Here is a 13802-nt window from a genome sequence, read left to right as displayed (position 1 = left end):
CTGCTCCTTGCACTTGCGTCACTTGCTTCATCCTTTGTATTTCCTCTTTTTCATTTCTACCCACTTTGCTAAAGGCTACGTGACAGTTCCACCAGAGAACAGATTTTTGGATTAATTGATTTTTATAACTCTATTACATTTCTTTTTTCACTTTTCTTCACACTTGCTCTAATCTGTATTATTTCTGCCTCTTGAATTTGTGCTTACTTTGCTCTTTCTCTAGTTTCTTAACGTGGAAGCTTAAATTACTGATTTAGACCTTTCTTTTTTCCTAATATAAGCATTTTAATGCTATAAATATCCCTCTAAGCACTGCTTTAGCTACATCTTATAAATATGGTATGTTATATTTTATTTTCTTTGAGTTTAAAATGTTTTAAATTTCTCTTGAAATTTCACCTTTAACCTATGGTTTAATTAGAAGTACATTGTTTAATTTCTGAACAATCGGGGGTTTCCAGGTATCTTTTCGTTAGTTTTCTTTATGATCCATGTGCATACTCTTTATGATTTATATTCTTTTATTATTTGTGTTATTTGTCCAGAGTATGGCTTATCTTGGTGAATATTTCATGTGCACCTGAAAACAATATTATTATATTGGGATCAGTGTCCTATAAATGTCATTTAGGTCAAACTGATTGATGGTGTTGTTCAGGTGATTTACATCTTTACTGACTTTCTACCTACTTGTTTTATTGTTGACTAAGAGACGTGTGTTGGAATCTCCAACTGTAAATGTCAATTTTCCTATTCCAGCCTTAAGGAAAAAAATACTCTGATTCTACATTTATGTACACTAGCACTCACCTCTCTGCAATTCACTGATTTTAGCCATGTTAAATTTTAAAGCATTTTATTTTAAGAAGGCCAGAACATGAAAGTTTTTGTATGTTTGAGGGGAGGGAAGATTTGTTGTTGTCACAGTCCTTGTCATGAAGGCAACACCAAAGTCATGAGCATAATTTTACAAACAGCTTCCTTATTTTATACTAACATGATTTTATAGTAAATATTCTTATTTCATAGCATTCATTCATAGAGAGGAAAAAATTTTAGTTCTGTTATAGTTTTTAACTTGTGTCTTGGTCTATCTATATTTCTGACAAAATAATGACATGTTAAAAAGAATAGTGGTAATTGTATAAAAATATGGTAGAACATATTTGTTTTGTCTTGAGAGTGTAAAAAAATAATAATTTAAGGTTTTTATCAGAAAAAATTTTTTGAATTTTCTGGTTGCTGCATTCTAAAAGTATTTCAATAATATTTAATTTGTGATGAGAATAAAAAGCAATTTATTTTTAGTTGGCTAATACTATGTTTCCATTTAAATTTCAACACTAAAACTTGACAATATTATTTAATTTTAACTTGAAATATCCAAAATAAAATATCCTTTGTCTTTTTTTTTTTTTTTTTTTTAACTTTTCAGCAGATTTTTTTCACTTTGGAAGGTTACTATTAGTTGATGTATGTGTAATATTTATAGTATCAGGTTTTTTTAGGGTATCTTCTTTAATTTACAGCCCTTTGTTAAAGCTTCCATTGTGTGAAATGTCATCCTAAAAATGGGGAAATGTGTCTATATTCGCTTATCCATTTTTATTTTGTAATAGTAAATTCATTTGCATATTACTATATTTGTAGTCATGAGATTTATAATATTCACATAGAAAGTTTAGTATCTAACTGAAATATTGTCAAGCAAAACCTGATTGCATTTCTGCCCTTCCTCCAAACAGAAGGAAGGAAAGGGAGGTGGAGAAGGAGAAAAGGAAAACAGTTCTGTTTCATCAGAGTTCTTGATGGAACCCTTGAGGATTTAGAGCCAAGGGAAATTGCCTTGTTTAAAATGATTTCAGATTCCTCCCAAGCTATTTGATTTCAACTATTTTGCTACTGTTTTATGTCATTTGTGATATTCTTTGATTGGATTCATGTTCTGTATCAAAATATGTTAATAAATTAAACCTCTGGAATAAAAATGAGGCAAGTAGCAGTGTCATGGAGAGAAGACTGATTAGTTTGCCATAGGAAGGGAGGTTAGTGAAAGGTGACCAAAGAGGAAATAAGGCTATTACATAGAGCTCTGTACATTTGAAGCTGTCTGACCATCAGAATAGAGCAGAACAAACTAATTTGTGTAACTTCTTAGAGCTTGCACAATTCTTCCATATACATTATTACCTCAATTGATCTTACAACAATGATCTCATATGGAAAACATTCATGTGTGCACATGCATGTGTGTAGTAATACTAGTAGTGTCTTCATTTTCCAAATTCAGAAAGGGGTTAGAAAGATTAAGTAGCCAGTTAATATTTGTACGAGAGTTTTAAAGCTAGAGAGTTTGGGGACTAGAACTGTGACATTTCCAGACAATTATTGCCAGAATTTCAAGGGCTTCTCAATTCAAAACATCTGTTATATGCAGAGCAATCAGCTAAGCACTATGGAAAAAAGGAAGGAAATAGAACACAGTTATATTAAACAGCTACAGGATGAGAGGAAGCAAATTAATATTTGTTAATATCTACCAGTTGCCTGGCTCATTAGATGCTTTATATACGTTAGCTTTCTCAGGGAAGATGATGATAATCTTATTTAACAGATGAGACAATGGGCCCAGAAAGGTAAAATATACCTATGGTCATAGGTAGTCAGTAGGAAATGTCAGATCCAAGTTCTAAACCCTGGTCTCTGCCTACAAAATGAAAGTTTAGGACAAAAGGATGGAATAAGTCCCACATATGTAAGACTGCATTTTGGAAATCATGGTGTTGTAGGGATTTTAAGAGTTCATTGAATACAGAAAAGTCTCCCATTCTTTTAAATGTGGACTCTAAGCTGTATTTTGCTTTGTTTGCCACAGTTCTTCTGATCCAGCTGAATAGACTGTTTCTTATTATATCTCTAAATGTTTTTAATAAATACAAATATGAATGTGTTGGTTTATAGCATTAGGTAAAACCTGGAATTGAATTTAAGTCCAGTTAATGTTAAAAAGTATGCTACTAGCATTCTACCTGTACTAGTTCATTTAGCGTCAGTTTGTTTTAAGGCAACATTAAAACAAATGAACAAGAAATGAACATGGTGTGTAAGAGAGCTTTTTCATTTTTAGACTCTTGTTTATATTTACATGTATGTTCTCAAAATTCTTTTCAAAATTGAACACCAAATGCTTTGTGTTCACAGTAAATACCCATATGCCAAAATAAAATGTGTCCTTTAAAAAGTGAGGTGTTTTCCTTTTTTAATTTAATTTATTTGAAATGGAAGAAACTGGAGGTGTATGAAAACCACAGTTTCCTGAGAATTTTCCAAGGCAAACACTGTGTCAACTTCAAGTAATGAAAGCTGTGGTTTCCTTCATATCCCCCAATATTGTGAAGATTGTTTCATGCATGTGTAAAAACTATTTGTTAATAGCGATTACTTAGCCTTTTAAGCTTCAAAATAATTTCATTTAAATTTAAGAAGTATGGCAGTATTTGAATTCTTTTATAAACCTCCACATTTTCAGTCTCTCCTATGAAGTTTATCACATTCCACCTTGGGTTAGTTATTTGTGCATTTGTTGTAACCTTTTAAATTAGTGCAAGATCATGAACCTCAAAAGATGGTGTTTGTGTCCTTATGTGTAAGACTGTGCCTTCACATAATAAGGCATATTTATGTAAATATAAATATCTGTAAATATAAAGAGGGAGAAACTAAGTGAGGAAGGAAGATGGACAGGAAAGAAGTAAGGAGGGATAAAGAATATGAAGTCCCTCATAACAGGGACTGTTGTACTGACTCTTGTGAGTTCCTACACTTAAGCTCAGTGCCTTAAGCAAAATGTAGACATCTCACATTGCATCAGAGACCCAAAACACTGCCAAAGGTATGAACCTGAGCCCTCTTGATCAACAAGCCTCTTTTCTTATGTTTATATTTAATTTCTTTACAAAAAGATTTGAGGGAGGATTGGAGTTGGGTCACAAAATGAGGGAAAGTTATCTCGAATAGTTTAGAAGAAAACTTTTTGAGAATACTAGACTGAATTCAGAAACCTGACTTTGAATTCTAGCTTGTTCCTAACTGGCTAAGTGGTCTTGAAATCAAGTCAATACTGTTAGGCTGATTGTTAGATAAAATCTTTGGTCTATATTCCCTTTACCTCTTTAACCCCTTGTTAAAATTTGAACTTAAAAAATTAAATGAATGATTTCTAATTGCTTTCTTAAGAATAAAATTAAAGAAAGGTTTAAAGTGTTAAATTTGGGGCTTCCCTGGTGGGGCAGTGGTTGAGAGTCCGCCTGCCGATGCAGGGGACACGGGTTCGTGCCCCGGCCTGGGAAGATCCCACATGCCATGGAGTGGCTGGGCCCGTGAGCCATGGCCGCTGAGCCTGCGCGTCCGGAGCCTGTGCTCCACAACGGGAGAGGCCACAGCAGTGAGAGGCCCGCGTACCACAAAAAATAAATAAATAAATAAATAAAGTGTTAAATTTGACAAATTTTTATTAGAGAAATTTAAACATTTATTTAAATGATTGCTGTAATTTATAAAATTTGGTATTTTTAACTAAGACTTTTTCCAAATCAAACATTTTAAGAACTACAGGCATACCTCAGAGATATGGGGGCTCAATTTCAGACCACCTCAGTAAAGCAAATAACCGCAATAAAGCAATTGACAAATTTTTGGTTTCTCAGTGCATATAAAAGTTATGTTTACACTGTACTGTAGACTATTAAGTATGCATTATGTCTAAAACAATGTATGTACCTTAATTTAAAAATACTTCATTGCCAAAAAGTGCTAACCGTCATGAGTCTTCAGCAAGTTGTATTCTTCTTGCTAGTGGAGGGTTTTGCCTTGAAGTTGATGGCTGCTGACTGATCAGGGTGGTTGGTTGCTGAAGTTTGGGTGGCTGTGGTGATTTCCTAACATAAGACAACAGTGAAGTGTGCTGCATCGATTGCCTCTTCATTTCAGAAACAATTTCTCTGTAGCAGGCAGTGTTGTTTGATAGCATTTTACCCACAATAGAACTTCTTTCAAAATTGGTGTCAGTCCTCTCAAACACTGCTGCTGTTTTATCAACTAAGTTTATATAATATTCTAAGTCCTTTGTGGTCATTTCAGCAATCTTCACAGCATCTGCACCAGGAGTAGATTCCATCTCAGGAAATGACTTTCTTTGCTCATCCATAAGAAGCAATCCCCATATATTCAACTTTTATCATGAGATTGCAACAATTCAGTCACATCTTCACTTCCAATTCTAGTTCTCTTGCTGGTTTCACCACATCTGCAGTTACTTCCTTCACTGAAGTCTTGAACCTCTCAAAGTCATTCATGAGGGTTAGAATCAACTTCTTCCAAACTCCTGTTACTGCTACTATTTTGACCTTTTCCCATGAATCATGAATGTTTTTAATGGCATGTAGAATGGTGAATCCTTTCCAGAAGGTTTTCAACTTACTTTGCCTAGTTCCATAGGAGGAATCACTAGCTATGGCAACTACAGCCTTATGAAGTGTATTTCTTAAAGAAGACTTGAAAGTTGAAATGACTCTTCGATCCATGGGGTTGCAGAATGTGTGTTGTGTTAGGAGGCATGAGAACAACATGAATCTCGTTGTACCCCTCCATCAGAGCCCTGATGACCAGGTGCATTGTTAATGACCAGTAATATTTTGAAAGGACTCTTTTTCTCTGAGCAGTAAGTTTCAACAGTGCGCTTAAAATATTCAGTTCATTAAGCCCAGTTATAAACAGATGTGCTGTCTCCAGACTTTACTATTCCATTTAGAGAGCCTGGGCAGAGTAGATTGAGCATAATTCTCCAGGGCCCTAGGATTTTCGGAGTGGTAAATGAACACTGGTTTCAGCTTCAGTCACCAGCTGCATTAGCTTCTAACAAGAGTTGTCAGCCTGTCCTTTGAAGCCAGGCATTAACTTCTCCTTTCTAGCTATAAAAGGCATCTTCTTCCCAAAAAGGCTGTTTCTACGTTGAAAGTCTGTTGTTCAGTGTAGCCACCTGCATTGTTTATCTTAGCCAAATCTTCTGGATAATATGCTACAGCTTCTACATCAGCACTTGCTGCTTTACCTTGCACTTTGATGTTGTGGAGATAGCTTCTGTCCTTAAACCTCATGAACCAAACTCTCCTAGCTTTCCTTCTTCAGCTTCCTCACCTCTCTCAGCCTTCAAAGAGCCGAAGAGAGTTAGGGTCTTGCTCTGGATTAGGCTTTGGTTTAAGGAAATCTTTTGGTTTAATCTTCTATCTAGACCACTAAAGCTTTCTGTGTTATCAGCAGTGAGGCTGTTTTGCTTTCTAATCATTTGTGTGTTCACTGGAGTAGCCCTTTTAGTTTCCTTCAAGAACTTTTCCTTTGCATTTACATCTTGGCTAACTGTCTGGGGCAAAAGGCCTAGCATTCAACCTATCTTGGCTTTCAGCATACCTTCCCCACTAAGCTTAGTCCTTTCTAGCTTTTGATTTAAAGTTAGAGACGTGACTCTTCCATTCACTTGAATACTTACAGGCCATTGTAGGGTTATTAATTGGCCTAATTTCAGTATTGTTTTGTCTCAGGGAATAGGGAGGCCCAGAGAGAGAGACAGGGGAACATCTCAGTGTTCAGTGGAGCAGTCAGAACATCAGTTGTTTGTTTTCTTATATGAGCATGGTTTTTGGCACCCCAAACAGTTAGAATAGTAACATCAAAGATCAGTGGTCACAGATGGCCATAACAAATATAATAATAATGAAAAAGTTGAAATATTGCAGGAATTACCAAAATGTGATACAGAGACACAAAGTGAGCAAATGCTGTTGGAAGAATGGTACCAGTAGACTTGATAGACACAGGGTTGCTACAAACGTTCAATTTGTAAAAAAACCATAATATCTGTGAAGTGCAATAAAACAAAGCGCAATAAAACAAAGCACAATAAAACAAGGTATGCATGTACATGTATAATATCTTTTATTCGTCTTATAAGAATGAAAACTTAAACCCTGAGTATTTATAAAGCATATTACTAATGTGTATGTCATTAACAGTTTTTCCATTTGCACAGTTTTTTCCCCATTAGAATATTTTTTTCTACTCCCCAAATCATGAGCTACTCAGATTTGCAAATCAGTAACAGACCATCAGGAACAGATATGAATTAATTAAATACAGCTAGCAAATAAATAAAAGGAATTTTTTGTCTACCATGCTTCTGTTTGCAAAGATTCCTTTACAAAGGGAAGAGGCTTAAATTTTTAGGCGTTTTTGCATTCTAACTATCATTGCCTGCCTCTAACTGCATGACTTCAGGCAGGTCATTTACCATCTCTGGCTTTTGTTTTTTTCTCATTTCTCTAATAAGCAGCTCTTCCAGATCAAACATTCTGGTAATGCATTTCAGTCCCCCTTCAAACTTCTTACTTCATCAGATATGAAAATGACAGGGCTGTCCTCTCTATGTGTGGTTTTGTTTTGCCAAAAAAAAATAAAAAATAAATATTTTGTACCCCTCACACAATCTCAGCAAGATTTTTATGGTATTTCTGCACTGTATTATTATTATTTTTTAATATTCTTAAACAACTCTGACATTGTCATATTTCATTATAACAAGAATAGTTCATTCCCTAAGATATTTAGCAGTGATGTTGTATACCTAGCTTTATCAAAATTCCAGTTTATAAAAATTAGAAGCAGTAGGGACATATTGAAATGTTCATACACAAATACCATTGTGGTACAAATTGGGTATGACACATACCTACAAGACAACATTTTTGTTAAATAGATTCCAGCTAAGTGAAACTTGAGAAACCATTTCTTTTTTCTTTTTCTTTTTCTTTTTTCTTTTATTCTAAAGATGCTAATATATTTAAATATTTTGGTAAAAGTTTTGGTTTTTGTTTCTAGCTTTATTGAGATATAAATTGACATAACATTGTATAAGTTTAAGGTAAACAACGTGATGGTTTGATATATATAGTATGAAATGATTACCATAATAAAGTTAGTTAATACATCCAGCACCTTACGTAATTTGTGTGTGTGTGTGGTGAGAACATTTAAGATTGACTCTTAGCAACTTTCAAATATTTGATAAAGTATTGTTATCTGTAGTCACCATGCTGAATATTAGATCCCCATAACTTAATCATCTTGTAACTAAAAGTTCGTACCTTTGACTAACTTCTCCCAGTCCCTGACAACCACCATTCTGCTCTCTGCTTCTATCATTTTGGCTTTTTGTAGATTCCACATATAAGTGATACTGTGCTGGATTTGTCTTTCTGTATCTGACTTATTTCACTTAGCATAATGCCAGATCCATCCATGTTGTCACAAATGGAAGGATTTTCTTCTTTCTCATGGCTGAATAATATTCCGTTGTATATATACTATACCTTCTTTATCCATTCATCCCTCAATTGGCACTCTGGAGGAATTTTGATATGGATTGAGTTGAATCTCTAGATGGCTTTTGATAGTAGAGACATTTTAACCATATTAATTCTTCCATTCCATGAACATGGGGTATCTTTGCATTTATTTGTGTCTTCCTCAATTTCTTTAATCAAAGGCTTATAGTTTTCAGTGTACAGATCATTTACCTCCTTGTATTTTGCTGTTTTTGATGGTAGTGTAAATAGGATTGTTTTCTTTATTTTTCTTTCAGATATTTTGTTGTTACTGTGTAGAAGTGCAACTGATTTGTGTATGTTGGTTTTGTATCTTGTAACTTCACTGAATTTGTTTATTATTTCTAACAATTTTCTAGTGGAGTATTTAGGGTTTGCTGTGTATAAGATCATGTCGTCTGTATTCAGAGACCATTTTACTTCTTCCTTTCCAATTTGGATGCCTTTTATTTCTTTTTCTTTCCTAATTGCTCTGGCTAAGACTTCCAGTACCATGTTGAATAAAAGTGGTGAGAGTAGGCACCCTTGTCTTGTTCCTGACTTTAGAGGAAAAGATTTCAGCTTTTCATTGTTGAGAATGATGTTAGCTCTGTGTTTGTTATACATAATCTTTGTTAAACTGAGGTATGTTCCTTTTATACCCAATTTGTGGAGAGCTTTTATCATGAAAGGATGTTGAATTTTGTCTTTTTGTCCATCTATTGAGAGGATCATGTGATATTTCAGCCTTCATTCTATTAATGTGGTACATCATGTATATTAATTTGTGGATATTGAACCAACTTTGCATCCCATGGTTAAATCCCACTTGATTATGGTGTATTATCTTTTTAATGTGCTGTTGAATTTGATTTGCTAGAATTTTGTCTAGAATTTTGCATCTTTATTTATCAGGGGCATTGGCCTGTAGTTTTCTTTTCCTGTAGTGTCCTTATATGGGTTTGATGTCAGGGCAACGCTGGCTCATAAAATGAGTTTAGTAATGTTCCCCCCCTCTACTTTTTTTTTTGGAAGAGTTTGAAAAGGATTGGCATTAATTAGAGAAGCCGTTTATTTTCAACCCATTCTTCTTCTTATGTTCTTTTAAACAATTGTATTCCTACCAATGGAGTAGTGTTTATCCTAGCCACTGTTAAGGACATGGACACTGCCTCATAGTATAAACTGGATTTTATATTTATAGCTATTCAAAACTTGCCCAGAGATACAAAATTGTTCTCTGGTATGGAGTGATTACAGGAAGTTAAATGCCCACACCTCTTAGATTTCCTAAGTAAGCCACATTGTCATCACATACTAGCTGTCAAACTGAGAAGCATAAAGAATGAGAATATGTTTTATATCTTATGTTAAAGTACCTACTTTTATCAACAAAGTACTTTCAAGAGAATAATACTTTTATTTGCTGATACCATTAAGTGTTTTCTTTAAAAACACAAATTACGTACAATCACAGAACCTAAAGCTGTGGTATACATAATTCTGCTTATTAAATTGTTATATAATCATACCTGATTAGTAACTACTTAATTGTATAGTGCTATATAGCTTGTAGACTCAAGCCTTCATGTTCTTCTTTGAACTCACTGCTGGTACATACGGGTGCATAAGCAATATACTGTACAACTCCAGTTGTGACAACTACAGTGTGAATGTCTACCCTGGGATTATGCAACACAATGGCTATTTTTTTAACCAATCTCACTTCTTATTAACCTGTATTCTCCCCAAATAAGTTCGCCACAGTTATAGAGGATGACATACAAGAATAACATCTTCGTTTATTAGCCTAATACATAATTGTACAATTTTAAATCTTATTCTAGAGCCCCCCCCCCACCTTTTTTTTTTTTTAAGAGAATTTACTGAAATTAGATCACTAAGTCACAGTTAACTCTGGGATATCTTCCAGGGCAGAGAAACAGCATTGCTAAGTAAATTCAAAGAAAAAATGATTCCTATCAAAGCAGTATTACTTTGAGTCAACACTAGACACAACACCCAAGTATTACCACTGTTCTTCTAAAACTTTATAACTAAGATGGAAAGATATAACTAGCTCTGGAAAGAAAAATACCCAGTTCATTAAAGCTTTTAGGAAGTTGTCAAAGCAGGGATTTGGTAACAGTAGTAAATATGGTTTTGAACAATTATACATGAATACATTTAGTCAAAATCTATTTCGTATTCCCAGAACTTCTTATCTAAAACGTGAAATTAACTCACCTGATAAAAATAATTACTTTCTAGTTTATCTGCTTTACAGATACAATTGTTCATACATCAGGAATTTTCTTTGAAGTGAATTGAATTTTTAGTAGCTACTCAGGAAATATACTGAAAGAAACAGTTAAAGAAAAAACAGATGCTATTGGAATGTCTTCTTCCCTTGTAACCTGAGGAAAGATTCCTGGGGTGTGTATAACGTTTGTCAGGACTAGTTGTTTTTGTTGTCACTGTTATTGTTTTTGCATATAAATGTTCTAGAATTAGTCCTGAGGATTAAGACATACTGCTTCTGCACTGAATACCAAATTGTTTCTACTAAGCTGGAATCTCTTATTATGTCAGCGTTCAGGAAGCACATTTACTGCATTTAGTGCTATAACCTGTTGCCTCGATTTGGCAACAAAAGTCTGTCATGGCAGCGTTTTTGTTTTAAATTCAACTTTTAAACATGATGAGCGTGCTAAAAAAACTTGTTTTCTGTTTTCCTCAGTTTTTAGTTTACCTTCACTGAGGATTCTGCTTGCATGTGATGTAGAGCAACATTACACTCTTTCTGTAAAGGACAGTATTGTAAATATTTTAGGCTTTCTAGGCCTTACAGTCTTTGTCACAACTACTCAACAATGCCATTGTGACATAGTGCAGCCATAGATAGTATGTGAATGAATGAATTTGGCTGTATTCCCATAAAACTTTATTTTTAAAAACAGAGAGCAGGTGAGAAGCTGACCCATGGGCCAGTTTGAAAATCAAGTAGCTCTACAAGATTTTTTTGTGAAAATGACAGTTCTCTCTATTGGTCTTTCCCCACTTTCAAGTTCAGTTGATTCTGACAGGATTTACCCCCACATAAGTATGTTTATATTTGTACATTTGAAGCATTAGCGACTTCCTGCTGTGGTTTATAAGGATTTAGATCTCTTTCCTCCTTCAGCCCCTGTGTCGTATATGTACCCTCCTTATCCCCTCTATCTTCCTAATATACTTGAGTTAGATTTAGATGAGATGAACATTTAGTGATTATGTTATTGTGAGTCATGTAGTGAGTGATTATTACTTTTCTTTTTCTGTATAATATTTCTACTTATAGTTTGTAATTATTATGTTTATTTTGTTGTTTTCTGTGTACTCTCTATGTAACACCAAACTCCTCATCAGTTATTGAAATCTCCTCTCAAGATAGTTAATAACACTAGGTATTGTAAACGTAAATCTAAATCTCCTGCTACCATGCTGGGCATTCCTTTTACCTGGATCTCCTGTTTCTTTTATCCCATGCCTACCTCATTCTTTGTTTCCTTCCTCATTTTAGTGGAGCCACTGGCTTCTAGGGAGAAAGGTTCAAAGAATGTAAACTTTTAAAAACTTTCATGTCAAAAAAAAAAAAAAAACTTTCACGTCTGAAAGTATTTTTATTCTTCTCTAGTTTGGAAATCATTTTCCTACAAATTTATTGTCCTGACCTCTAATTCTGATTCTTGAATTTTGTGTGTGTGGTTTTATTTTTTCTTTCTGAAAGTTGGAGACCCCAGCATTGTCATGTGATTCTATTTTCATATATTGTGTTGAGCCTTTTCAGCCTGAAAAAGCATGTTCTTCATTGAGGTTTCTGTGTTAATAGCTTTTTTACAAAACTCAAGCCAGTGTGTTTGACCCATACTTTCAGCAGCCCAGCTGGTCACTGAGTAACACAGGATACCAGCAATAGGCTTTCTTGCCAGATTCTCTCATGTTCCTCCTAGGTAGATAACATGAGTTGGAAGCCCTGTATTACTTCAGGAAACCCAGCAAGGAGTTGAAGAAGCAGAGATACACCATGTTTTTGGATTGGAATAATCAATATTGTCAAAATGACCGTACTACCCAAGGCAATCTATAGATTCAGTGCAATCCCTATCAAATTACTAATGGCATTTTTTCACAGAACTAGACAAAAAAAAATTTTAATTTGTATGGAAACACAAGAGACCCTGAATAGCCAAAACAATCTTGAGAAAGAAGAATGGAGCTGGAAGAATCACGCTCCCTGACTTCAGACTATACTACAAAGCAACAGTAATCAAAACAGTATAGTACTGGTACCAAAACAGACATATAGATCAATGGAACAGTATAGAAAGCCCAGAAATAAACCCATGCACTTATGGTCAATTAATCTGTGACAAAGGAGGCAGGAATATACAATGGAGAAAAGACAGTCTCTTTCAGTAAGTGGTGTTGGGAAAACTGGACAGCCTCATGTAAAAGACTGGAATTAGATCATTCTCTAACACTCTATACAAAAATAAACTCAAAATTGATTAAAGACCTAAATGTAAGACCAGATACTATAAAGCTCCTAGAGGAAAACATAGGCAGAACACTCTTTGATGTAAATCACAGTAATAATTTTTTTGGATCTGCCTCCTAGAGTAATGAAAATAAACAAATGGGACCTAATTAAACTTAAAAGCTTTTACACAGCAAAGGAAATCATAAACAAAATTAAAAGACAACCTACTGACTGGGAGAAAATATTTGCAAACAGTGTGGTTAATTAACTAACAAGGGGTTAATTTCCAAAATATACAAATAGGTCATACAGCTTAATGTCAAAAAAACCCAAATAACCCAATTAAAAAATGGGCAGAAGACCTAAGTAGACATTTCTCCAAAGAAGACAGGCAGGTCGCCAACAAGTACATGAAAAGATGCTCAGTATTGCTAATTATTAGAGAAATGGAAATCAAAACTACAATGGGGTATCACCTCACACCAGTCAGAATGGCCATCATCAAAAAGTCAACAAATAATAAATGCTGGGGAGGTGTGGAGAAAAGGGAACCCTCCTACACTGTTGGTGGGAATGTAAATTGTTGTAGCCACTATGGAGAATGTGTAGAGCTTCCTTAAAAAACTAAAAACACACAGCATAGGTGACCTATGCTGTGTGGAATACAATATAGTTATAACCTTTTAAGCTGAAAGAACACAGTATGTTGCTTACTGAACATTCTAGGGAAATGAGCATATCATTCTGAATATTCTCTTTTTTGCTCATTCATTATCTTATAGAGGAGTAAACTGCTTGGACAACTTAAAGTACTGAGTTGTTATTTATCATTTAAATAAGCAGTAAAGGTTTCTTCAAAGTAAAAA

The 13802-nt window shown here is 34.4% G+C and overlaps 1 protein-coding gene across 1 annotated transcript in view; it reads left to right on the top strand.

Moving 5' to 3' along the window:
* SRFBP1 (serum response factor binding protein 1) overlaps window positions 1–13802 on the top strand; it is a gene marked incomplete at both ends in the record, with an annotated part of 60488 nt that overhangs the window by 37111 nt on the left and 9575 nt on the right. The window lies entirely within an intron of this gene.

The sequence above is a fragment of the Hyperoodon ampullatus genome (genome assembly GCF_949752795.1).
Source record: "Hyperoodon ampullatus genome assembly, chromosome: 4".
Taxonomy (NCBI): Eukaryota; Metazoa; Chordata; class Mammalia; order Artiodactyla; family Ziphiidae; genus Hyperoodon; species Hyperoodon ampullatus.
The sequence above is the reverse complement of the archived record's forward strand: the minus strand, read 5'-3'. Positions and strand labels throughout refer to the sequence as shown.